The following is a 26,805-nucleotide window of genomic DNA, read 5'->3' as shown; positions in this document are numbered from 1 at the left end:
CAAAGGTTTTGAAAAAGATCACAAATGGGCATTTCTGAAACATCAGGCATACTTGGGTTTCAGTGGGTCTAGTAAGCAAATCAACATAGAGCTAAATACACCTTCTGGGATGATCTCCCCTTTTGGCAGGTACTGGTGGTGGGGACCAGCCAGGAGGCTGCAGCCAAGCTGGGTCTCTCTCCTTTGCGTAGGGTGGTTTGGACATTCTTCTTTCTTCCCCCTGCAGTTCCCTCAAGGCCCTGCTGGCTCTCTGATGGTTCCTGCTGAAGCTGTCCACAGCAATATCTGAAACGCCTCTCAACTTTGAGAGGTTCGCTTTTCTTTCCTTGGCCTGGATTCTCCAGTGCTGCCAGAGCTGGAAACAAGTGGGCAGCTGGTTGGAGATTGAGGAAAGGTTTCCCACCGTTTTGGCTGTGGTTTCATGTTCCAGAGGGGCTGCTCCTGCTACATGTCCTCTGCACCCCACGCTGGGCTGGGGTTTGGGCAGCTGGGAAGGCAGTGAGCTGTTGGATAGCCAAGGATTTCTGATGGGTGGGCACCTAGGATTGGCTCCCCATGGGCACAGGCAAACTCTAGAGCTGGCAGGAGCACACAGCTGGCATTGAGAGGAAGAAGCAAAGTGGCATCCTCCCCTCTTGGGTGGCAGCTCACCACTGGACTGACCTCACTGAAGCATGAAACTTCATCCTCAAGGGCAGGTCAGATGGTGTGCATGTGAGGTCGTTAACACTTGAATACGATCTTACATTATCACAGTGCTCAGGGATGGAGAAAGTGAGGACAGTGGAGTTTCCTATGCTGCCCTTTTCCACTCCTCAGTTTTGGTGACCCCTAGTCGCTCTCTCTGTTTCCCTTTTCAGATGTTAGAAATGAGTACACATTCTGAATTAATTTTTCATTGGCAGTACCTGTGGATGAAGATTGTTTTTACTGATTTGCAATCAAACATGAAACTGAAATAAATGTCATTTCAGAATAGTCTCTTTGCAGTCACTGTTTCTATTTTTGCTTTACAGTATCTCTGAGGTACTCCTAGTTCTGTGCATTGGAATTACAGAGTCACAGAATAACTTGGGTTGAAAGGGACCTTTAAAGATTATCTAGTTCCAGCCCCCTTGCCATGGGCAGGGGCACCTTCCACTAAACCAGACTGCACAGACCCCCATCCAGTCTGGCCTTGAATACTTCCAGGGATGGAGCATCCACGTCTTCTCTGGGAAACGAATTCCTGTGCTTCACCATCCTCACAATCAAGAATTTATTATTTATATCAAATCTAAACCTACCCTCTTTCAATTCAAAACTGTTTCCCCTTGTCCTATCACCACAGGCCCTGGTAAGAAGTCCCTCTCTTATAGGTCCCCTGTAGGTACTGGAAAGCTGCTCTAAGGTCTCACCAGAGCTTTCTCTTGCTTCTTCAGGCTGAACACCCCAAGTCTCGCAGCCTGGCTTCACAGGAGAGGTGCTCCAGCTCTCTAATCATCTTCGTGGCCCTTTCTGGATCCACTCCAAGTGGTCTCGGTTTGACTTGTGGTTGTCACCAGAGCTGCATATGGTATTCAGGTGGGGTCCCACAGGAGCCCAGTAAAGGGACAAGAATAATGTCCCTTGACCTACTGGCCACAGTATCACAGTATCACAAATCTGCTTTTGATGCAGCCCAGGATGCAGCAGGCTTTCTGTGCTGCCAGTGCACATCACTGGGTCATACCTAATTTTTCATCTAACAGTGTATTGGGTTTCTGTAACAAGGTTTTGGTAGCAGGGAACTACAGTAGTGACTTCTGTGAGAAGCTGCCAGAAGCTTCCCCTGTGTTTAATGGAGCCAATGTCAGCTGGCTCCAAGGCCCATCAGCAACAGTGGTGGTGTCTCTGGGATAACAGACTTAAGAAGGACAAAAAGTTGCTGCACAACAGCAGTTTCATCCAGAGAAGAGCAGGGTGAGAACAGCCCTGTGTGGGAGGAACAGCCCTGCAGACACCAAGGTCAGTGTAGAAGGAGGGGCAGGAGATGCTCCAGGCACCAGAGCCCAGATTCCTCTGTGGCCTGGGGTGCAGACCATGGTGAGGCATCTGTGTCCCTGCAGCCCATGGAGGTCCACTGTGGATCAGATACCCACCTGCAGCCCATGGAAAACTCCACATTGGAGCATGGGGATGCCTGAAAGAGGCTGTCACCCCATGGGAAGCCTGTGCTCTGTCCCATCGGGGGACCCCATATTGGAGCAGGGAAATGAGTGTGAGTTGTCCTCCCCCTAAGGAGGAAGGCACGGCAGTGAAAACAATCTCATTCCCCATTCTCCTGCACTGCTGGCAGAGAGGAGGTAGAGAAGGTCTGGAGTGAAGTTAGTCTTGGCAAGAAGAGAAGGGTGAGGGGAAATTTTTTTAAGGTTTTGTTTTATTTCTCATTATTCTACTCTGATTTTTTTTGGCAAGAAATTTAACTTCTTTGCCCACATTGAGTCTGTTTTTTCTGTAATGGTAAATGGTGAGTGATCTCTCCCATCCTTATCTCTTTTGCTGTGTTTTTCCTCCCCTGTCCATTTGAGGAAGGGAGTGACAGAGCAGCTATGGTGGGCACCCAGTGTCCTGTCAAGTCAGCCCACCACACAGTACCCCCAAGTCCTCCACAGGGCTGCTCTCAAAACATTCATTCCCTGTCTTTCCTGATCACTGGGGGTTGTCCCAACCCACGTGCAGGTCCTTGGCCTTGGCCATGTTGGATTTAATGAGGTTCACACTGGCCCACTTCTCAAACTTATTAAGGTCCCTAAAGATGTTATCCCTTCCACCAAGTGTATCAATTGCACCACTGGGCTTTGGTCACCTGCAAGCTTGCTAAGGGTGTACTCAATTCCACTGTGCCATTAATTAATTAACTAATTAAGGTATTGAACAGAATCAGTCCCGTTGAGATTCCATGAGGAACACCACTTGATGCAGGTCCATTTGGACATTGAGAGGTTGACTGCAGCTCTCTGGGTATGGCCATCCAGCCAGTTTCCTTTCTACTGAATGGTCCAGACATCAGTATCCTTATCTCTCCGATGTCGGGAGACACGTGTTGTGTGAGACTGTGTCAGAGACCTTAAAGAAGTCAAGATAATGTCATCAGTTTCTCTTTCCTTATTCACCAATGCAGTCACTGTAGAATAATATATAGAATAAATCTGTCATGTTTTGATGATTAATGTTATTTGGTCCCTCCAAGCCAAGTAGCATACATAAAATGTGAACAGGTCACTGAGACTACCATTGTTTTTCATCACCATATGCTAGAAATACTTTAAAGGAATTTTGGTAAAGAGTAGATCTTAAAGTATTTTTAGTTAATATCTTGGAATAGGGTTGTACACAGACAAGGCTATTGCTATCAAATGCTAGTTTCTTATTTCAAGAAAACTCAGTTTCAGATGCTCAGGCAATAGGTTTCTTTAGTTTTACGGTTTCATCTACTTTAGAACATTGACATAAACTCTGTAATTTACTGTTAACTATGCTACCAATGTATCTAGCTTAAACTATATCAAAGGTAGTGTTAATTTTAAATTTAACTGCAAATGTACTTATTTCCACAAATAAAAATGTTGATTTTTGTGTTAAAAATCTAAAATAAGCACATGTCCCACCACCATCATCCATAGCTATTCATCTTAGATTTCTTCAGGGCTGTTTGAATGCAAAGGGAGGTATCAGAGTCCTGCTTCCAAATAGAGAAAAATCAATATGTAGTCTCAGAAGCCTGTGCTTCTATAATATTTTAATTTTGTTTTTCAGTTATAATCAATATCACCTATTTTGCCAATGCTAGCAGTGAGAGAAAGGCCCTAAGACATTGATGGGCAGACAGACTGAGAATAGCATGAACTATATTTATGTTTCTGACATCAGTGTCCTGGTTTATCTAATGTTGTATGATATGGTGACTAAATTCACCATACTATCCCACCCTTGGTGAGCCAGTATTTTCTAATACTGCCCCTTGTTTCAAAAATCATAGGAATTTTAAATAAAAATATGCTAATGTGAGGTGTTCTCTTACAGTCTGTTTAGAAATCTCATAGTCTCTTTGCTTTTCATAAACAATATTCCTACATTACATTAATGAATATTCCAAATTGGATACTTCTGGGACAGTAAGAGATAATTAATAAGCTTCCTACTTCAAATACAGCATTTATAAAACTATCATGAAGTTTTGTGGAAACAGGATGTCTCTACACTCTTTAATACTTACTTAGATAGGTGTATTTAGTTACCACTGTAACCATGATTCCTGTTGTGTCCTTCACCTGTTTTGATTATATTTTCTCTGTATTGAAAAGCAGCATATTTTTACTGCTGAAAAAAACAAGCGCTCCTCCTGACAGATCCTAATTTTTCCACCATATCTCCTTTTATCCTGCAGATACCACCTTCCCTGCCCAACTGTCACATTACCACATCTTTACCTATTCTCTTCAAGAGTTTGCTGGGTTCTTTTATGTTTCAAGAAATCAAGATTTTAAAGGTCTTTTGCCTTCCAGAAAAGAAGTTGCACAAATCAGCCTTGTTATAGGTCTCCCGTGTGAGAACTGGCAGAACTGACAGCTGGTAAAAAAAAAAAGTCAAAAAAAAAAAAAAAAAAGTCAACCTGAAAAATGAACTGTGCCAAAAATTTCACTTTCCAAATGGCATAAAATGCCTGTTTTATGCAAACAAAGCGTTTTGACTGTTCACTGCTCAAATAAGCCCTTCATCTTTTAATTGATGTAGAGATTTGGATTACAACCGCTTAATGAGTATTGACTGAGTCTGTAGCATCCTTTTCGTAGAGGTTTATGTGAAAGGAACATTAGCTGGAATGTTGTAGTAAGGTGCTAGAGAGGTGGAGCCCTAGGACCCTTCCAAAATGCCTGGCCACTGTGATTAACCCCTTCTGTCTTCCAACAGGCAGATGGCACATGGGAAGTTAACTTTCCAAAGATAGCAGGAAGTTGCAGGATCAGCCTGAATGCTTCCCACACATTTAAGCAGCTTCTGCTTTACAATTGCTGTTCAAACACAGAAATACACAATATATGCTGCAGCTTCCTTTTCCCAATCAAGGTTTAAACAGACCTGTTGAGGACTATGAATGCAACCCTAAAAGTTAGTCTGTCTCACAGTATTTATTTTAAGCTTCAGATCCTGATCTCCCTTCTATGTTTAATTTGATTAATGGTTAATAGGGCCATCCAGAGTTCTCCACAGAGGTTTATGTCTTTAATTAAATGCCCAGAGACAGCTAGCTCCAGCCAACCTCTGCCTCTTTTAGCTGGACAAGGAGGAAGAGAACAGAGCTTTAACCCTGCTTCCCACACAGGCTCCTGTTCTCTTGCATCCTTTGGGCAGCCAGTGGCTGCTGGTGTGGCTTAGAGCAGATGCACTCACTCGAAGGTGCCAAAGAGTTGTGCAAAGAGCTGCCTGCCACCACAGGCTCAGCACTTCCTGGGACAGCTCTTCTTCAGCAGGGGTTTTCCTCCAGCCAGGAGAGACCTTCTCTTTGGGATTTGGACACTGTTTTGTTGACCTCACCTGTCACACTGGTGTTCAAAGTATGTGTTAGGGTCCCTGCCTCATGGCATTCCTAGCTTTGGAGATGTGCTCCAGCTGGACAGAGGCATGCAGCTGTAAGGTGATGAGGCCCTGTACCTCAGTGGCACCTTCAGCAGAGGGGATGGGAGCAGGCAGGGTGGACCAGGGAGTCCGTCCCTTTGACAGACAACAGAGTGAAAGGAAAGCTCTCCCTGCTCACCGAGGCTTCTGTGATGGCAAAAGGGAGGTCCTGGGCTCTGAGCTGTGAAATTGTCTGATCCATCACCGACTAACTTCAGAATGGGTGGCAGAACATAATAAAACGCTCATAAGCTTTTTAAAGGCTCCTGACAGAGAGGGAATTGTATTACTTCTGAATGGGTGAGGGGCTTCCTGTGTTTCACGCAAAATTGCGGGTTGTATTTTCCCATGAAATGTGCAGACTTGCTACAGAGTATATTTATGTGCTTCACCAGTTCTTGGTAAGGTGGTATTGAACAGTTATACCTCTCCTATTTTTCATGGCACTTAGGATATTTAAAGAGCTCCTACAGTGGAGAGCACTAAGGGATTTGAGTGTTTTGATTCCTGTATCTTCTGTAGGAAGTAGCTTGTTTTATTCCAGGGCATTGCATTTTGGGGGCACCTGTGAAAGGCCCAGGAATGTAAGGAGGAAAGAGAGACTGCTGCTTGGTGTCTGCAGGAAATTGGTGAGAAAAATCAGCTAGAGGGCACCAATATTTCTTCTTAGGGCTGTTAAATTAGGCCATGTGGACTGGCAGCATATGGATGCATGAGAGAAACATGAGGGCTTTATGAAACAGTTGTGCTAAAAATAATTTTTGGTGTTATTTTTAATAATGTTATCACAGATGAAGAAAGTGAGGTAGAAGTTCGTAGCCTGAGACAATTCCTTCTCCTGCTTTACAGGGTAAACACTATAAATCCTTGAGTGTTTGTTTGACTAGGTAATGCTTTCCAAAAGCGTGTCAATGAAATAGGCATCAGAGCCATAAAATATTTTCCTATATTTATATTCTAAATGTGCAATAAAAAGTCAGTAAACTTTAGACTCCTAAGCACCAAAATTGCTTTCAAAAAGGGGGGTTGGATGTTAAAGTCAAGTATTAAAAAAATTAAAGATTTTAGTATTGCCAGAAATGTACAGTCGGTGGTTCATGCTGAGCGGGGTTAGTAGGCTCAGCTATAGCCTAGTAAGTTTTGTTGCTGTCTGGGCATGAGAGGGATCCTGAAACTGTTGGAGGGGGCAGGACTATTGTAGGATTATCAGTTGATTGGTTAATTTAGAGGATTATGTTTTTAATGCCAAAAAATCCAGCTGCACAGAATTGCAGAATAATTTAGGCTCAAAGGGATTTCTGGGGATCCTCTTTCTAGCCCCGGCTCAAAGCGGGTGCACGGTACGTGGTTTTGCATGTTGCAATGACTTACCTTTGCATGGTTTTGATTTGTGCAAGAAAGATTAACTATTTGGGTATTTTTCTTTTTTGTGTAGTACAGAGGCAAATACCAAGGAAGGATCAAAATTAAGGCAAAAGTTGATCCAGATAGCATTTAAGCCGCACCAAAATATCCCATACCATTTTGCATATATTGTTTTGGTTTTTTAATGATTAAAAAACATCGCTCTAGGGTAGCACAAGGGGCTTAGTTTAAACATTTGCAAATTAATTTTAAATTGTTCTTTTCATTGCTGGCTAATACTCAGGAGGAATTGGAAAATACTGAGAGCAAAGGCTATGCAGCATTTTTTAGCCAGTTTTTCTGTTTAGACTTAATCGCTATAATGCAGTGTTAAAATTTACAAAACAGCTTGTAATTGCAGTAGCTTATTTAAACCAGCTATTTGTGGTTATGTCTGCTGAGGAAACTTAAACTTCAATGTTCCCCAGCCATCTAATAGCAGCAAATTGACTGCGGGTCTCTTGAAGGAATATCTAAATGTAGGCTGTTGAATAATCCCTTTGGGGGCCCTGTAACTATTTTTGTGCCTGGATATGCGTCATCAGTGGGTATTTTCTCTGGTGACTAGCTTACATCAGTAGGTCTCCTACCATACGCTCTATCAGTGAGTGACTTATGATTGATGGGAGTCACGGCTGCTGTTTAGCTTTTATCTGTGACCTCAAATAATGGACAACAGGAATTTCCAGGCTGTTAAATTCCTTGAATGACTGAAGACGCGGGATGGCTCCGCCGATAAACGCAGGTAGTGCCCAGATGCTGGGTGTTCACCGGGGGCTGGGGCGGGGAGGAAGGAGAGGGGGGTTCCTCGGCTGCGGGGCGGTGAATCCGCGAGTTGCGCGTCCCCGGGCGCCGGGAAGCGGCCGCGCCGGAGCAGCGCCGGGCGGCCGTGATGCTCCAGCTCCGCCGGCTCTCCAGCCACCCGTGTCCGCTGCTGGCACTGCCCAGACATGTGTTTAGCTGGCTCATCTTCAGGGCACTTTGTCCGTTCCCTTGAAACCGGGGAGACGCGCAGTTTGCGGCTCCGTGGAGGGAAAGGCTGTGGGATTTTCAGCTGCAGCCTGGTTGGTTTTTAACCCTTTTTATTACCATCAGCAGCGAGTGGATTTATTGGCGTGCTTCACCCAGGTGCTGCCTGGGCTAAATCTGAAGGTGCAGTAGGCTACGTGGTCTTAAGGTTAAGTTGCACCTGCCACAGTGACCCACTGAGCACGTAGTTCATTTCCTGGTGTTCAGTACTTCGTTTTAAGGAAATAAGGACTGCAGATACTGAGTTATCTCCTCTTTCCATGTCCACTCTGCCTTTCTGTCTGACATGTGAAATGGGGCTGCAAGACAGCTACAAGATTTTCTGTGTTACCTGTGATGAATTTAGCAGCTTGAGTCAGCCCTACGGCGAGGCACTTCGATATTTCTTCCTCTTTCCCTCCTGTTCTTCCTGTCTCCATCCCTTTGGTAAAAGCTATGATTGGGAAGAGGAGATCTGCTCTCTGTGAAATTGTGCACAGAAATTTCTCAAGCCCTTCTCCTGGTAACTGGGAGTAAAGACGACAGATACAGATGCTCCCAGTGTGATGGAGGATTAAAAACAAAAACCCTTGATGCTGTTTATCGCGTGGCATTGTTTGGCTGAGGGAGGATAGCAGCTGGATCCAAATTCCTTCTCACCACTTCTTCCTGTTGGCAGGTGGCCTTCCGCACAGGCTGGGCTCGCAAACTCTCACGCGGGTCTTACTTATTTCACTGCCTACTATTGTTTTTCATTCAGGTGACAGCGGACAGGGTTTTGTGCAAGATTTTGAGACTTGAAAAGTTTCAGAGGGAAAACAGGAGCTTTGTTTGAACTCGCTTGTGTGCTCCCTCCTCCGCATGTACTAGCCCAGAGGTCGTAGTTAATGAATGAAACCAGGCTTCCTGCAGAAGCTGGTTAACCCCTGTCTGTGCCTCTGTTGACACAGTGCTCACAGGTGTGTGCTGCCGTGGCGTGGATGCCCTTGCTCGGAGCAATACGGGCTGTGCCTGCCTTCCTGATCCCTCCACACAGGTGCCTGGTCCAGCACAGGCACTGGGTCTGCAGTAAGTTTCCTCATCTGCTCTGGCTAGTTGAGTGCTGGTTAAGAATTGCATTCGGCAGATGCAGGAGGAAGAGAAGCGTCAATTAAAAAGTGGCTTGGAAAATCAAGAGGGGGAGAGGAGGGAATGGAAAGGTCTTTATTGAATTGTGATTTACGAGTGTACTCTTCCTTTATTTTTGGTTGTTTGTTTTTTTTTCCCAGTCAGTTCAGTAAGATTTTGGGATTCATGACAAGCTGGTTATATAATTCAAAATCTGTGAAAGGTTGAGCACAAAAATGTTTGACAAATCTTGAGTCACTTGCATTAAAAATCAGTGGATTTTTCTAGGGTGTGCTTTGAAAATGCAAAGCTTGCTAACTGGTTGATGCTACTGTATGTGTCATTTACCTCAGCTTTCTAGGAATCAAAATGCCTTGCTACAGGGTAATATCTTCTGGCTAATATTGACCTCATTTGCCCCCATTTTTAGGGATATCATGTTTTAGGGTAGTGATAGTATTTTAGGGTAGCTTTCATTTGCAGTATTTGTGCAAGAGCTCAGCATTACCACCTTTCCAGAAAGACTCTGCAGACCTTCAGAACATTTCCAGAAAGGGTTGCCGTTTTCTAAGAAAAAGCGTTGGCAAGTTGCCTGCCGTTTCCTGATGCTTGGCACTGAGGCCAAGGCAGAGGGATGAATTCCAAACTGGCATGTGGCAGGGTGTGTAGGTACCTCCCTGTGTGCTGTAAAAGAGATGTCGTGTTGGGGACAAACTTAATTTAGGTGCTGATCCTGCAGTGAAGTCACGCCCCGTGGATGCCTGGGTCTGTATGCCCACACCCTGTTGCCTTCAGTGACTTCAGTGCAGGCACCAAGTTCTGCTGGCACAGCTTGAATTGTGGAATGATGACCGCAGAAGCTAAACCCTTGTTTTTCCAGAAGAGCCTTCACTTATTCAATGGCGGCCTTTAAAATCTTGAAAGTCATGTTGCACAGTAGCTAACCAGATATTCATCTATTCAATTAAAATAGTTAGGTGTTGTGAGCAGAGGATGCGGCACATTCATCAAAAGTCAGAGGATTCACTGCTGCATCTTGTAATATCTCCATCGGCAAACCTCTCCCTCCTCCAGCGAAGCGTGTTGGTGTTTCAATGTGCAGCTAGTTCCCAGTGGGCACAGGACTGTAATTACCATACCTGGGAGGCAAAAACGGAGACTGAATCTGACACAGGAATATCGGGGCTTCATTCTGAAATCTGTTTAAAGATTAAATGCAATTCTTTTCTACCTCTCCCACCTGTTAAATCTATGACTGTGCACTCTGTACAGTTCCTGTAGTGTTGGGTATTAGTTGAGGGTCATGAATTGGTATTTAGTAGTTTTTTTATCATTTTTACACAAATCATACTTTCAGTGCTTAAATACTCTTGAGAGTAAAGAGGTTCTCTGGGACAGAAAGAAGAGAAAGAAAATAGAAAGCTCACCTTGCCATGGCCCACTGTTTTGACGGCACTATTTTCTTTGAAGAGTGACTGTGTGGAGGCAGTGCTGCTCATTCATTGGTGAAGTCATAAACACAAGTAAACATATATTATTAGAGCTGGCTGTAGGTTGTAAAAATACTCTAAAATATGGGGCAAAGCAATGATTTGACATTTTCAGGGGACATGGTATATTTTGTTTGTTTTAGTTCAAAATCATCTATTACAGTCATAAATACTTGATCTCTCAAGGTGATCTTTGTATTTCCCTGAAGTCTAATTGAAATCAGTGAACTAGTTCCCAGATGCTTGGAAATTGCAATTTTGGTCAGCTTGTGTGAGCAATAGCTTGTATAGTTTCATTGGTTTGTTTTGGGTTTTGTTCCTTTGGGTATCATGGAAGAAATAAAGTTTAGCCATCACTTCATTTAGGCATTACTTTTCTGTAGGGAAAAATAAGGAGTTACTCATAAACATCGCTCTTATTTGTAGTGATCAGAGTAACAAAAGTGAAGAGGAAGAAAAATAATATAGTGAGATGAGACAAGAAAAATACAGTGTAAAGAAAAGTTGGAACAGTGAAAAAAGTTACTTTATTTCTGTGAATACAATTTTTAAAATCCACTTGTTCCAGTGACTGAAGAGCCTTCCATCTTTTTGATGTTACTGTATACAGTAACGTATAGTGAATAGAGTCAGATACACTTCAGCTCTTCCTGTGTGTTCTGTGCCTGATAGCTTTGGTCCTGAGACTTTAGTCATCAGCTCAGTCCTCCCTGTGAGTGGCCAGTGACTTTAATAAGATAATTGGAGATCCAGGACTAGGTTGTCAGTAAGTTCATAGATTTATAAATGTTACCTTGGCATCAAACAGTTAATTTGAACAAAATCCACTTGTTTGTTGGCACATGGGGAGAAGAGAGAAGGAATATTCTGCAGGTGAAGGCTGTGTACTGCGACAGACAGGAAGGTTTATATCAATAGCCTGGCACTAACTCCTGTAAACTGTGGCAAAGTCTTTTCTTGGTCACCTGTCTTGCTTCCTGTGTCTACTCAGAGCAGTAGTTCTTGTAGGGATTTTTCACTCTTGGCAGTATTTCTCTTCTAGTGCCACAAAGTGAGCATTTTTCCTGCAGGACCTCAAACAGCTCAACAAGTGGTGAGCTGCCAGTGACTCAGCCCAGCGTCCCTGTCCATCTGCTTTCAGCCACCAGCAGTCCCTGCCAGCCGCCTGTTCTCAGAGGAAAATCCAGGCGAGCATCCTGGGACAGGAGCGGGTAACGGACAGGGTTATCCTGGATAAAGAGGTCCTGTGCTCCAAGGAGACAGTGAGGGAAGAAGCTTCCTTCTAACCCCAGGTACATTTTTTCTGAGTCACATCCTGGCCTTTTGCACATCCTGGCTTGGAAACTTGCTGTAAAGGAGGCAAGAAAGAGAGACCACATGCTGACATCCCCAGGAGCCTTGAAAATGTCAGGACACCTGACGGTACAGCGGCACTTCAAAAATGGCACTGTCATGAAGGATTTACATGATCCTGCAATAGCTAATAACACAAGGGCAGTACAAGGTACTTATTCAAGATTGCTGAGGAGTTTGCCAAGTGTCTGTAGTTTCATGACATGACTTTGTCCCTCTGCAGACAGGCCTTTAGCACTGAGGAGTTTTCCAAAAACACAACCAGTCTTTCTCAAGTACAATTGCTAATTGCTACCCTGCTAGTTAAAAATAATAACAACCAAGTTAAAAAATGAAAGTACTTACCTGGTAGTAATTTTGTTTTCACAAACTTATTCCAATATCCTCAAGGATTAACTCTCTTTTCTTCTTGTACGCTTATTTATCCTTTTGGGTTGTGAAGTGAATGAATGTTTGAGGATTGCTCTGTGTGCTGCTTGGGACCATCTTTGTTCAGGGACAGAGGAGATACAAAGTCAGTCCATGAGGTCATGACATCTTCTGTCCCTTGCCTGGGACGTAGGATAACAGTCTGTGAAACTCCTCTCTCTCCTTCATGGAATGCATTTCTTTATACTAAGGCCAGCCAGATATCCTAATCTGGAAGTCCACAATTTGGGAATGAAAAAGAGGTTATTACAATGAAGAAACAAAACTCATCAAACTCCCTTTCATAAACGTGCAGGGAAAAGTGATAGTAAGCAAATTTTCTCAGTCTAACCAAATCATAGATCATCACATTGACTAAGGAAAATAGGAGCCTTTTGAGGCTCTCCATCCTCCGTAAAGCTCAGAGCCATGCACTGATGAAATACAGCCTGTCTTTAGAAGCCAGGTAGTGATTTTCCACCCTCTTGACTCTTGACCAGGAGCTCAGGTCTCATGCAAGCAGCAGCTTGCTGCTGGATACAGAGGGAGCAAGGCTGCAAATCAGAAGGTCAGTTGCTCTTTTTAGTTTAGCATTTTATACCTTGATTGCTATTAAATTAGATATCACAGTGGTATCAGAGCCAAGATCACCTAGAAGGGAATGTCCCAAGGAGGTATAAAGTCGTAAAATAATGCAAATGAGCAAAAGGAGTATTAGTTTAACTGCTAGGATAAAAACCATTATGGTGAAAGTCTGTTCTCTTGATGGAAACTAGACAAGCTGATTAGTTTGGGCAACTCAAAAATGAACTGGACAAAATGCTGAAAAATATGCTACATAGATTTTTCTTCTCTAGATACAATTATGATCTAATAGACTTTCATAATTTCCCTTTTGATCTAATTTCTGCAATTCTATGACCACTTTTTAAAAATGCTCATTTTCTTGCCTATCTCACTGCAAACCTTCTTTGTGATTTTTTTTGTCAGTTTTACCACAGAGGGAGGCATTTGCAGTAGTTCAGCATGATGATATTTTGAAGACTCCAAACACATTTCTCATGGCCATATCTTGCCATTGCTCCATTGTAAAATTCTCAGAGTACTTGATAGGAGTTTTGCATTAAATTGTAAGGTATTTATATCCAGCTGCTCTTTGGAGGCCTAAGTCATATCCATGCTGTATTCCCATGGTAGCCTTCTTCCAGTTCTTTAAAGATACAATTTGGCTTTACAGGAAATAATAGTCATGCCTACCACACTGCAACTAAAATATTCAGACACATGAATCTTTTTCTTGACTTCCTATAAAAATGTCATTTGTAGCTTTATTTTGTTTGTTCTGGTTTGACTATAGTATAAACAAGAGTTTATTAAAACATTAGCTGTAAGTTACAGTTCTTTTTTGAGACTGCCAGGTCTTACAAAAAATATGACTGAAACTGGAGGGCAAAACCACATATTAACAGAAAAAAATGAATAATGAGTCTGTTTTCATATGGATTTTTTTTAAAAGTACAGCTTGTAGTTGGACTAAATGTACTATTTCCTCCACTTCAGTCAGGAAGCCCTCACAGGCTTTTGACAGTGCCGCCAAAAAATTAATGCTTCAGCTGTTTAATAGGTATCAAAAGCCAGTTTGACAATTGTAATCTCTTCCAGGAATTCCCTTTCCCATTTTCCCTCCCTATAAAAACAGATAACAAGATGCTTATATAGAAATGGAAAGTCAGAGCTATTTTACGAAGCGTTGTGCATTCCTTCCAGCCTTAGGAGATGAGGCATGACATCTTCATGACAGGGTAGGAAACGCAGGCACTCTGTTGTGTAAGTAGCATTTGCTTCAAGGATTAGCTGCTTGCCAAGATAGCGCAGATTTAAATGTTTCCTAAGCCATTTCTGAGTTTTTACGTAACATGGCAGTGACAGGAGAGCTGTGGAGATGGCTGGGTGGGGACTCAAAGCAGCCACCAAGGAAAGACAAAACCAAAGGAAGCGGAGAAATATGCTGCATGTGCCAGCATCAGCTGACACAGCAGATCTGAAGGCAAGGGAAAGCAGCACCAGGCTTCTCTTGAATTTCTGTCCTCACTTTTAACGTGCGGCAAGATGAGACAAACTGAAAGGAGATGCCACTTGAACTTTTGTTCTGAAGCATCTCAAAAAGGCACTGAAATATAGACTCAAAGGTCAGAAGTGTTCCCTTTTCTGGAACGTATTCCCAGGACAGCTGTTAATACTACTCTGTCTTTTAAGGCTAATCTTTAATAGTATTCAGTGATACATATTAAGAAATACATAGTATTACTGTGGCGGTGCTGAGGAATGGTTTGTTCTTCTCTAATGACAGAAAGGAGGTTCTGTGTTAGGAAGAGTGAAATAATTGAAGAGGTTGCCAATAAAAAAGCCACTGTGTTTGCAGAGGGTGCCCTTGTGTTCAGCAAACGGCAATTAGAGAAATGTCACTTTATGTGTACGATGGGTTATTGCTGCACAAACAGTTGTACAATTACGCCCTGGGTCAGAAGGGCAAGTTAGCTTCACCTCACAGCCATTATTCTAAAGCAAACACAAATACCAGGCACACAAACATCAGGCACTGTGGCAGTAAAATAATGACTCTTTGAAAATGTGGGCTAAAGAAATAAGAGTCCGTGTAACAAGCCTTGGCATTGTGGAAGGTAATTTTTACCATGTCTGCACTATGTGGATTAGAAGCATCATCTTTATGTAATGGAGAAGCACACACTTCCTTCCACCACTTGAAATACAGTTTACATCCTGTTATGTTTTTCTGATGCTTGGAAATACAAGGAGACTATACAGAATATGCATTTCTTTCAGTTACCTTCTTTGATACTGAAATGTCTGTAGTCCACTTGCCCTTGTAAATGAGTTTGTGCACTTCCTTCTGCTGTGCTACCAATGGTCTGATGTCACCATCCTCTGATGCACTCTGCTCTCAGCTCTTGTGTGGCTCTGACTGACTTAGTAAGTGGAATAAAAGGCAGTCCTGCAAGTAACCTTGTGCAAGACATGTCCTTGGGTGTTCATTACTTGCACTTCTTTGTAGGTGTTCTACTTCGGTGTTTTATTTTGCATATTTTGCCTGAAGCTTCATTGGATTAAAATCTGAACAGGCAGAATGAGCTAGGGATGCTGTGGCCATCCTGGGTGCATACACGATAGCTGTGCTGTGTGTGGATTCATAAGATTTGCTCTAAGGCTATCAGGTTTGCCTTCTTTTCTAATGTGGTTGCCATCTGTGCTTGTTCTGGCTTCTCTCTGGGTTGTAAGAAAGAACACGGTTCGTTCATCCGGGATTGTGTTACCTTCAGTGGCCTGAACCTTTGTGCTCACTTGACCTCATACCTCTAGGAAGCTCAGCTGGCAAACATAGCACAGACCTTTGTGGCAACACCCTCTGGGAGCATGGGCAGCCGCTAAGGTTATCCTGCTCCCATATATGCCGAGGTATTTTCATTGACATGCTCTTTTCACGGGTTTGAAATCACTGTGGCTTTAAAGAACCAGCTTTCCCTAAAGCGAAAGCACTGCACTCGCCCGAGGACCTGCTGGAGCCCAGCATCTGCTGGGGCAGGACGGGGTGGCAGAAGTTAAATGGAGAGCGTTAGTTTGAAAAATGTTATGAGGTCACCATCCTTTTAAATTGGTTTACACAGATGGCTGTCTGGTTTGTTGCTTTGTCCTTGCTTAATAGTAACTGTTTATGGAAAAACGAATTGCTTTGCAGAAGGAGGTCCAAAAACTCATGCTGTTGTTTCCCTCACTGGAGATCTTCGTGTTTTTATGGGCATACAAAGATTTGGCCTGAAATGGAGATTAATTAGGAAGCATAGTGAATAATTAACTGTTTGACTTATTCCTAAGATCTGTGGTCACCGGGTTAGAAATGATTTCCCAAACTGCAGGAGATAAGAGAAGGTTATTCCTATTTCACAATGTCCATACTGTTAGGGCTTTGTGCTGTGTGTACTCTGACATCAGCTGATACCTACGCAAGCTGGGTCCAGCTTCTCATCCAAACCACTTCCTGGGGTTTTCTCGGGTAATGGCAGTGATTCAGAAGACACCACAGTGCCTCAGAAAGCCATTTTTTACACACTGCACCCAGACTGTCTGACCATGAGGAAACGAAGTTCTTAGGAAAGAGTTTTGTTCTTAAAAATACACACTCTTTTTGTTTGTTCTGCATTCAGATTTAGATGTTCATTGCTTGGCTTGCATCCTACTGACCTGTTCACAGGCCCACCTTCTGTTTGGTGGAAGATGTAGGAATATGATGTACACATATGTGTGAGGCAGAAGCTTGAGGCCAGTCTCCAGGCAGAGATAGTGATTTTGTATCCAAAATTGTTCCCACCTGGAAAATAATTCTAAAAAACCACAACCAAGTAATACGCAGGATTACATCTTTTAAAAACAAATCAAATCTAAATAATGGCGCTCTGCACTTTTGCAGAACTGTCTACTTAAGAAGCTGAGAGTGAGTTAGGAACATTGATGAAGCCTCTATTCTGTGAGGTGGGTATGTGTTTTTTATTATGATTTTGAAAAAGCATAAACAATTCAAACCATTTGCCCAAGTCCAGCCACAGAACTATTTAAGAGCTGGGAACAGAGTCCAGAAATTTTCTGCCATGGCACGTGTTCCAATCAACAGTTACAAATAAGGTCTTTTGTCCTTCTCTGGAAGGAAGTGATGAGTTTTTGCATTCTGTTAGTGTTTCAAGTGTCTCTTTTGATTTTTGATTTCTGACTAATGGAATAAGTGACTCTCACAGATACTTTTGCAGTGGCCTTAGATCAAAGTTTGGAGAGATAATGGTTTGTAATGGGGGAACCAGTGGTATCAAACACGTCCACTGGATCCAGGCCAAACATAATCTGGGGCTCAGAAATGTTCTGTGCCTTTCATTACTTTTTCATTTTTTAGCATTCCGTCATGGTCAGATGCACCAGCAGTCTTTTAATAAATACCCTTCCATATTCAGACTTGCAGCTCAGGTTTGCAGGCCCATGGGGGCTGGATTATTTGAATAAGTCTGAGAAGTGAAACTGAACATTTGTAGGTGCAGCAGTTACAGGCAGCAAATCTAGTGAATCTTGTAATTTTGACAACCTTTGTTATCACAAGATGCTGCATGCAAAACCGTCAGCTCTCCTTGCCCTCTGCCTGAGCAGCTCAGATGTGGACCCTCAATGCTTCCTTGTGCCAAGGCTGGTTGCCCAACCCTGCTCGAGCATCCCCATTCCTGGGGAGCTTGTCTTGGGCAGTGACCTGGAAAACCTTTCTCTTGGGTTCTTGGCTATTTGCACCACTTTCCCTTTTGGCATTGTGAGGTAAACCCTGTTGAGTGGGATTCTGCCTCCTGCTTCATGCCATTGGGATCCTGGGTTTGCTGTGGCAAGAAATAAATTGGGATTGGAATTTTCTTTAAACTGGTGTTCGTTTTTAAAAGCCTATTTTGGAATAAATTACTCTGACAGTAAGTACCAAAATAGGTATCGATAAAATATGAATTTATGCATGCCAGCATTTATCCCTTTTGTGTCTATTCACAAATGCATACCAAAAATTGACTCTAGCTCCATATGGCTCCCAATCTCTTCCCTCCCCCGGCTGTCAGCTTCTCCTCATCTGGATGAATAGAAGGGAGCAGAGTGCTGGGCCATGAACTAAAGGTGGGTGTAGCAGAAAAAGTTATATTGAATATGTTTCCGCTGGGACATCACTGTGGCTCCTCAAGTGCCTCTCAGTTTGGTTGGAAAATGCATCAAAAAGGTGATGTGGTTTGATGCCAATCTTAGTTTCACACTCTGGAAAAGGAATGAAAATACTCAGAGGGTGAGTTATTTCTGTGCTGATTTGCTTTCTGGACAGCAGTGGTTGTGTAAAAGCTATTGTTTTAGAAGCTTTACAGTACACATTATGGCTATCAATTAAAATCACTCATTTTTTAATCTGAAATTTTCACTTGACTGAAGCAGAGATGTTGGGCCTGCTTGTAATATGTTCAGCAGGGCTATAAGGAGGTTGAGACACCTCCATTCCAAGACATTCCATTATCTGAGCGTAAGCACCATTTATTTTGCTCAGTTCTCAAGTGTTTAAATTCCAAATCTGTGGTGAGATTCCTAATACATAGTTTGATTGAAATTATGCAAATCCATTGCCGTAGTGCAAAATGATGTGAGATCTTTGGGAGGGAGAACACCCATTTCTTCTGCCCTAAGGTGTCTGGAGGTGAAAGGCTCAGGTTTCCCATGGTACTGCAGGACGGGTGGTGGGCTGGCACAGCTGGAAAACCCACACTGCTCACATCGGTGTTTTGATGTCAACCAACTCCTCAGAGCCTCCAAAATGGAAAAGTTATGATCCAGTACTAGGTGTTGTTGCCATCGAACAATGATCCCAGTGTTACAGGGTTACCTCGGCTTCTGGTGCTGGGTGGGCGGGAACCCAAGTGGACTTCTGTTGTTGATGTTTTTCCTAAGGGAGCTGAAATGATCACAGCTGATTCCAAGGGTTTTTATCCAAGATTGCTTTCTGTCACTTCCTTTAGAAACCAAACATGAGCCCACAGCTTTCTGTCCTGTTAGAACATTAAGTTTTGTTGTCTAATTCAGAGCAGTTAGATCAACTTTTGAAAAAATCTAGAGGAATAAAAAGACAAAGAAGCAGCTAAGTAGGAACAGAAGACAAAAGTGGTTGAAAGAAAATTTAGATTGCAAAAGATTCTGAAACCCTTTACCTCTCCTCTAACTGGTACAAAACCTTGACAACTCTTAAGCAGTGCGACATCTTATTTCAGAACATTTTAAATGTTGCTTCAGTTTTATTTTGCACATTTTTATGTCATGAAGGTATTCCAACTGATCTTGTATGTCTTGTTAAATTGTAATTCTCGGAGTAGCACAATACCGTCAAACTCTTAGTGATGATATTGTTATATCATGAGGCCTATTATATTAATTTATCTTCATTTAAACCAGGGACAAAATTTCTATATTTTATTGAACTTTTAATTTCTATCAAATCGGTGTGTTTTTCTTTCAGGAAACCCCAGTATGAAAATTTTGGATGAGTAACAGTTTTAGAATTTTTTTCAATTCTTATTATTCAGTTTCCCTTTTTAAAATAAGTAAAACGTGTCTTCTTTTATTGTCTATAAGCCCCACAAATCCCTAGAATTACATATTTATGAAAGCATAGGATTTCAGCACAGATAGGACTGACTTTCCATTTCTGTGAGAATGTTTACAGTTGAATGGTCTCAGGAATAAAACTGAAGCTTTTTTACGTGTATGTTTTGTGAATGTAAAACTTGCTCATGCTCCGAGCTGTGAACCAAAAGCTTCAGACTGAGCCAGCAGAGAGGAAGGAATTTGTCTGCTATACAGCAAAAGGAAGTATTTGCTGTGTTATTGAAGCACATGGCCTTTTGCCATCTTTGATAAAGTATTTAAGGGTTGTACACCCAAACTCTGCTGCCCTCTTGACCCATCATTCATCACTGGCTGTAGATGAGGTAGATGAGATGCAGCTCCATAGGAGAGCCATTGTTTCAGCCCTGCACAGTTCCTCAGAGAGCGGAAGCTGCAGACAAAGCAGCTCCCTGTGATTCACCACGCTGCTCAGCCTCCTGGCGTTTTTTCTTTCACCTATACCTTTTCAGGTCCTGCTCTGTGCTGGCCAAGGTGGAGAGGCAGCCACACGATGAAGCCGTGGGGTTGATCTGCTTTCCACTCAGCTTCACTGGGCGCAAATGAGATGAGCGTCTGGGATTTTTTTTTTTCTGTATGGAGAAGAAAAAAGCAGATACAATTATCACAGCATTTGCCTTGGCAATGCATTCAAATTTATTCCCCTTTTGACTATTCAACACTGTTGATAGATGATGCTTAAAACGTGGAATTGCCCATAATTTTTCTAGCACACTGTGAATTGCCCAGTCTTTTTTTTCTCCTCTCTGTTAGCAGTTCTGGTTACAGAGATGCCAGCATCCCCAGTAAGTATGCTAAGAATGTAGAGTTATACTTTGTACTGCTAAATTAACAGACAGGAATAGTCACACCAAACCAGATTCAGCTCCCAGACGGGAAAGCGTCTCCTGTAGCCCAAATTTTAATGACTTCTTTTACATGAGAATTTTTCACCAGTGTAGCGTGCTGTGTGATTTAAAACAAATGCTATCGTATCTCTCTGTTGGTGAAAGGTAACTTGTAGAAAATACAGCTTTCTTCGTAATGACCAACTGGGGCTTGGAAATGTCTGGACATTTAGGTAGGCTGATTAATTAGGTTAACTTTTATTATCTATTTTTATTATCTATTTAAATTTAAAAAGATAACTTTTAGTTTAGAAAATATATTTTTTTTTTGAGCACTAGGAAGGATCTAGTTTCTTACTTGAATCCTCCTAGCTTTTACATTCCTGTAAGTGACAGAGGAATGAGTCCTAGCTGGTGTAACAACAATATCAGAAGAGTTAACTTGGATTGTTGTAGGATGTGGTGCGAAATATTCTCAGACATTTCTGCCTCCTGACTAGGAAGGGTCTGTTCATGAGATGATGGAATCCACAGTCTTTGGCAGTTTGCCTGTGCCAGCTGGAATATTGTAGGAGATTTTGGCCCCCTACAAATTTTAACAATGACTGTGTTATGATGAAGTGATGCAGAAGTTTTATGATTTGTTTAAAAGAAGAGAAAGGGTCTTCCACTTCTTGTGAATGCTTTACCTAAGAGAGAGCGCAGTACTTGGCCTGACTTGTCCCTGGAACTCCTTTATGTTTCTGCCATGAAGTGAGATGTGCACATGCTGGAAGGAAAAGTTAAAAGAGATGTACGTGGGCATTTGGACAGAAATATACAGTTCTCTGTAGCTGTACCAGACACTTTAAATACCCTACCTCCCAGTCACTGCAGCTGCTCAGCCACTGAGGAGATACTTTAGATGTCATTACTTTGTGCTCTTCTCCAGTTCATGGTATTTCTAATTTTGAGTGCACTATATTACCCTATTCCTGTTTATAAATCTTTTAAGTGTGCACATTAAAAAAGTAATTAAATTGTCATTATAATTTATAGTATGCCTGAAGTCAATCACCTAATTAAATGGAAAAAGCAGAGAGGTAGTAGGTTCATAAGCATTTATTAAGTACTACAGTATTAATTATGCAGGACTTTTGAACCAAGCAAAAGAGGAAGGAATGGAAACACCCGTCTAAAAAGGCTTTCCATTGCTGGCCTTCTCAATTTAATAATGTGAGACCCCCCCCTCAACCCTCAGTTGGCAGGACAACACTAATGCTTTCTTTTTGTTAATTTTTAATGAAATTATGATGAGGGTTTTTTATGACAATCACTTGCAGCATTTTCCTGTAATATTTTTGAAAGCATAATTTGTCCCCATGCAGGGGCCTATAAATACAGGAGTAGAATTGAAGGTACATTTAGAGTTATGGTTTGGGGTGGATTGTGCCGGAGCAGACTCTTGGTCGTCACTCCTCAGCATCTCGGGCAGGGAGTGGAGCCTGTGCTGGCCCCGGGGGCTTGGGGGCTGCTGGAGGTAGGGGCTGAGCCCAAAAGGGCAGGTTGTGAGTGGCACTAGGAGAGGTCAGGCTTGGAGGGATAGTGTGGACATGACAAGGTTTGCACTTTGTTTGCAACTGTTCTCTCTCCTCCAGCTGCAAATCTGTGTCACTTGTCTGACGTTGGAGGGCATGAAATGCTGGCTCACCCTGCGGGACTGGGGTCAGGAGGAGGCTCCCTAAGGTGGCAGACTAAGAAATGGAAGTGCATTATATTAGTGAGCTTGTGAACCAGGGCTGTCTCACTGTGCCTGGTTTGCACTGTGCTGCATTAGATGAACTGCCTGGAGCAGGACGAGGAACTCGATGGAGCAGAAGCCCTAGAGTTAGAATTCCTTCTCTTTTGCTAGTTTGTTAAAAAATTAAAAACTCTGGTAATACACACACACACACTGAAATAAACTTGCCTGCATTCTATGTTGTTTCCAGGATTTTCATTTCAAGCTCAGTGACCTTTACACCTGAACATTAGTCATTGAAAGCTCTCTTTTAGGTAGCAGGGAGGTCTAATCCATCAGCCCAGGCCCTGAGCCCTGGATGCACGGAAGCAGACTGCAGGCTTTAGTGGGGAGAGAGACTGAGCATCAGAGGCAGATGCTGTGAGCATTGCAGCAGCGGTCCATGATCTCCTGCTGATCCATCGGCCTGCAGTGAACAAAGCCCGGCTGGTTCTTGGGAATACAAAAAGCAGGCAAACATCAGTAACAAACCAGGATAAGCCCCAGTAAGGGGTTTGCAGAATCCACAATATGCTTTGCAACTCAATTGGATATTGATGGTAAGGGATACAGTGGAAAGAAACACCTATGCTTTTTTACTGCAAAAACTTGCAGCAACAAAAGCTGGTTCACTAGAGATGGGGCCTTTAAAAGACCTTCAGATCACAGGTCTTTAAAAGAAAAGATGACCAAAAAACTCACTACTGTATAAATGGACAGGAAGGAGTTAGAGACTTACCTGCTTGCCCTGTCATTATCAAATTGATTTAACACATTTGGAACCTAACTGCACAGGTATCAGTTTATCTTGCAGTATATAAATAGGAAGTCATTGGCAAAACCTAATCACAACATAAAGGCAGCATCTGAAAGTTGGACCTGACTTATCTGAAAACTGAAGAACCAGGTCAATAGCTCTTTTTCTGGAAGAAATTGAGATTATGTGAATGGAATACAAATCCCCGCTGAAGACCATTTCTTCTCACAGTCTTTAACAGGCTAAACTGAATTGACAGCGAAGATGACCAAATTTACTTTGTATAGGTATTGTATGTTTTATACAAAAAACATTGAGTCTGTTTGGCCATAAGCACTGCAGGATTGTGTACCAGCTTCTTCAATACAAGGATGGAGAGGATTGTACACTGAGGCCAGGTCCAGCAGCTGAGGTTGCAGCATCCCTTTTCCTTGTCCCACACACCCCCTGAGTTGTAGGCTTGCGTGTCTTGCTGGAGGGAGACCTGTGGTTACTGTTCTAAACCTGTTTATTACCGTAATTAATGTTTCATACAGATACAACTGGGATTCCCTTTGCAAGAAAGACAGTGTTTTACCTTATATGGAGAAAATTAAATTATTGACAGCTCTTCATCCCAGAACTCATAATAACCCTATAATGAGCACAGTCATTATGCTTCAGGTTAGCACTGCAGCAGTGTTATATAAGGAATGTAACTTGACAGTTGTCTGGGGAAAATAATTATATATATTATATATATATATATCTCAAAGGTAGTGGCCTAACCAAGGTCTCAGATGACATAATACAAGCTGGGTTATACAATTCATTTTATGGTCAATAAGCTTATCTTCTAAGCTGCATGTTGGAAAATGTAATGCTTGTCTGTTTGTATCAGACTTTACAGCTCTCTCTTTAATAGAGAAATTGCTCGTGCCATGCTATTGTAATCTGTTTTCAGCTTCTCATGCTGGCTCTAGGCAAAGGCTGTCCCAGCAGTGGTGTCCTCTCTTTGTTGAAACAGTGAAAAACTGGGAAACCCAAACCTTCTGTGTTTTGATTCTGAAAACAAGTTGGATGCGTCTTATATTGCAGCCCTTTAAAGTAACAGTGGAGCAGAGCTGTTCAGATAGGCTCTGCCAGTCTTTGTGTCTAAACAGAGGAAAATAAGTCTCCTCTTCATGTGTCTGTAGCACTTTAGGCATGTATTTTCCTTGGGAAAATAGACTTGTTTTATGTTACAGGCAAATAATTGATTTGCCTGTAATAATTCCCAGATATCATGTTACAATGACACACCAAATGAATGCTGTATTTTAAATCCACAGTTGTGGAAACTGCATTTTCTCAGGTATCAAAACCAGCACAGGTGTTCTGTCACAGATGGAGAACTTGACCACCCTGGTCTGTCTTTATGGGTTGCTCTGACATCACTCAGAGGGGTCTGTGTTAGGCATTGGCAGAGTTGGGACAGGTGGATGCTTGGTGGCACACACCTTGCACACACAGCGTGTGACTCCAGGCAGCTCAGCCAAAGACTCCCTCTGTAAGCATGAGGAGGCCACCAGCTTCTCCTGTGCTCCTGGAACTCCTCTGTCTTGGGAGCACAGGTGTGTCACATGTATCAGGTGAAGGGTGTTACTTAGAAATCAAAGTATATGGGCCATGACTGCAGACCAGGCATATCAGAAGTAGCTTTTAAGCTCCTGCTGCTGGAATTTAGTGTGGTCTCAACAGCCTCCAGATGTTCTGTGTAAATATTCAGGTAATCTTGGTGCTGATGTGGCTTCATTCTCAGCAATCCCTAATGGAGGTGACATAAAGTTATGCAGGGAGGTAACACTCTTTCTTTGTGTGGGTGGAAGTTCTCTGGAATTACAGGGCACATCCTGAAGAAGAGTGGTATTAAATTCCAGCTATTTCATTTATCTGAGTATTGATCTTGTATGTGGGGTTTTCTTTAGGTATCTCTTGGGAGAACAATATTAAATTTGAAAGAACAAATGCCACTATAAAGCAGGGAGTTGTGCAATGACATATTTTTAACTTCAAACCTCATAAATTAAATTCCTAACTAGACTTGGTACCAATATTTAAAATTCTCTTCAGTCCACACAATCAAAGAACCAAGGGGCAACCTCAATTCACAGCACTCTTCAGGAAGATGGAAAACTCCAAAATCAAGCTGAGAGTGTGTTTGAGGAAAAAATCTAGGTACATTGGGTCTGGAGAGAGCTCAATTGAGAGCTTTAGGTGCACATATGTATCTGCAAGGGCTGGAATGAGCAGGGGAAGGTATTTTTATATGTTGCTGAAGATAAATTGGGGGGAAATACGGTGGTTAAACTACAACAGAGAGTACTTTGCTCTAGGCTGTTCGATATTGGAAAGGGGTTACTACTATACAACATCTAGGTCAGTGGAGCAAACTGCCATGGGAGGGTGTGGAGTCAGTCACAGCTCGACTAGATAAGTGACTATTAAAGGTGACCTAGGATGACCCCTTTAGAGGTGGCTTCCATCCCAAATATTTCTGTGATTTTTGTTCTCTTCAGGTTCAACTCTTGTCACACTGACTTGTTCTTTCAGTTTATCAGTTATTACAGCCTTATTGACAAAAAAGCCCTCTGCACTAAGAACAGCATGTAAGATAAAAATATGAGCAATATTGCTTTGCATTTATTGCAGATGTAAAATGCCAAATAATTATTACATAAATTGAATAGTGTGTTTGTATTTAGGAATAATCTCTGGAAATTGGTATTAAAAATAAAAATATCTTATAAATATTTAGGCTATACTTAAAACATTTGGGTTTTTTTTTGTAGAATTATACTTTTTTTTTTTCACAGGAATGTCTCCAAATTTTAAAGATAGGAAATTTATAGAATTTTAGAGAATAATCTCACACAGGAGGTGAGATACAATCTGTGTCCCCATGATCACATGAGCTACATCTCTCCTGCTACAAATGTCTATTGTGGTGCAGGTTCCCAGGGGAGGGTTTAGAGGACCTACAGATCAGTAAGCTGCTGCATGCGTTTGTATGTGTGTGCATACCCTTAAGTAATAGTGTGAGAGTCTTACTCAACAGTGACTGTAGTCAGTGGAATTTTTAATTGAAGACACGTTTTCTTAATGCCAGGTTATGTTTTCTTTCATGACACTACATTGTTCAAAAGCAGGCTCTATTGTTAAGTAATTAAAATTGATGCATGGGCAAAGATTCACTTTCATCCACAGGAGCAACGTGATGTACAGCTAATCACGCCTGGCAGGGAAGAGCTTTTCTCTTTGGTCTCAATCCAGGTTCCATTGACTTTTATGATATTTGGATCAAGTTTTCTAATCATGTTGTTGTGATGATCTGCAAGCCCACTGAGGACTTTGTTGCTTATTGCCAGGACTAGCTGTAATGAAATGGTATGAAAAGCAGTGGAACATAGGTGCCAAAACTTGCATCTTGCAGTTCAAGTTAAGAATTTTTTTTGTCTTGTCAGAATGAAAGAAATGGAGTAGCCCCAGCAAAGTTATTTCTGACTCCTTTTACTTATCCTCTTTTAATCACAATTGAAACTGCTTTAGGGTTGGTGTATTAGTAAGCAATCCTTAGAGAAGTGGTGAGCTTTACCTGTCCTAAGGTCATGCAAAGTTCATCAGGCTCTGCCTGGAGCCTCTTCCTGGGATCTCATTATTCTGCTTGTCTCCCATGAAATAGTCCTGACAGAAAAAATAGCTTATTTTCTTTGAGTGCTTGCTCTTCTATAAGAGTGTAAGTAGTTTATGGTGGTCACAAAGGTTCTAGAACAGTGCAATAATGGTTTG

At 42.2% G+C, this 26,805-nt stretch overlaps 1 protein-coding gene across 8 annotated transcripts in view; it reads left to right on the top strand.

Moving 5' to 3' along the window:
- The window catches only part of HIVEP2 (HIVEP zinc finger 2), a 137,688-nt gene that overhangs the window by 44,971 nt on the left and 65,912 nt on the right, over positions 1-26,805 (top strand). For 2 of the 8 annotated variants that reach the window (XM_033512723.1, XM_033512721.1), the window contains exon 3: positions 1,422-1,563. The exons of 5 other annotated variants lie outside the window; for them this stretch is intronic. The gene's annotated coding sequence lies outside the window, so the exon portion shown is untranslated. Of the gene's footprint in view, positions 1-1,421; positions 1,564-7,614; positions 7,787-26,805 lie in introns of those variants that run through there. One more of the 8 variants, XM_015620961.3, reaches the window with a different exon arrangement.

Source organism: Parus major, chromosome 3 (genome assembly GCF_001522545.3).
Source record: "Parus major isolate Abel chromosome 3, Parus_major1.1, whole genome shotgun sequence".
Taxonomy (NCBI): domain Eukaryota; kingdom Metazoa; phylum Chordata; class Aves; order Passeriformes; family Paridae; genus Parus; species Parus major.
Note: the sequence above shows the minus strand (reverse complement) of the source record. Positions and strands in the feature narration are given on the sequence as shown.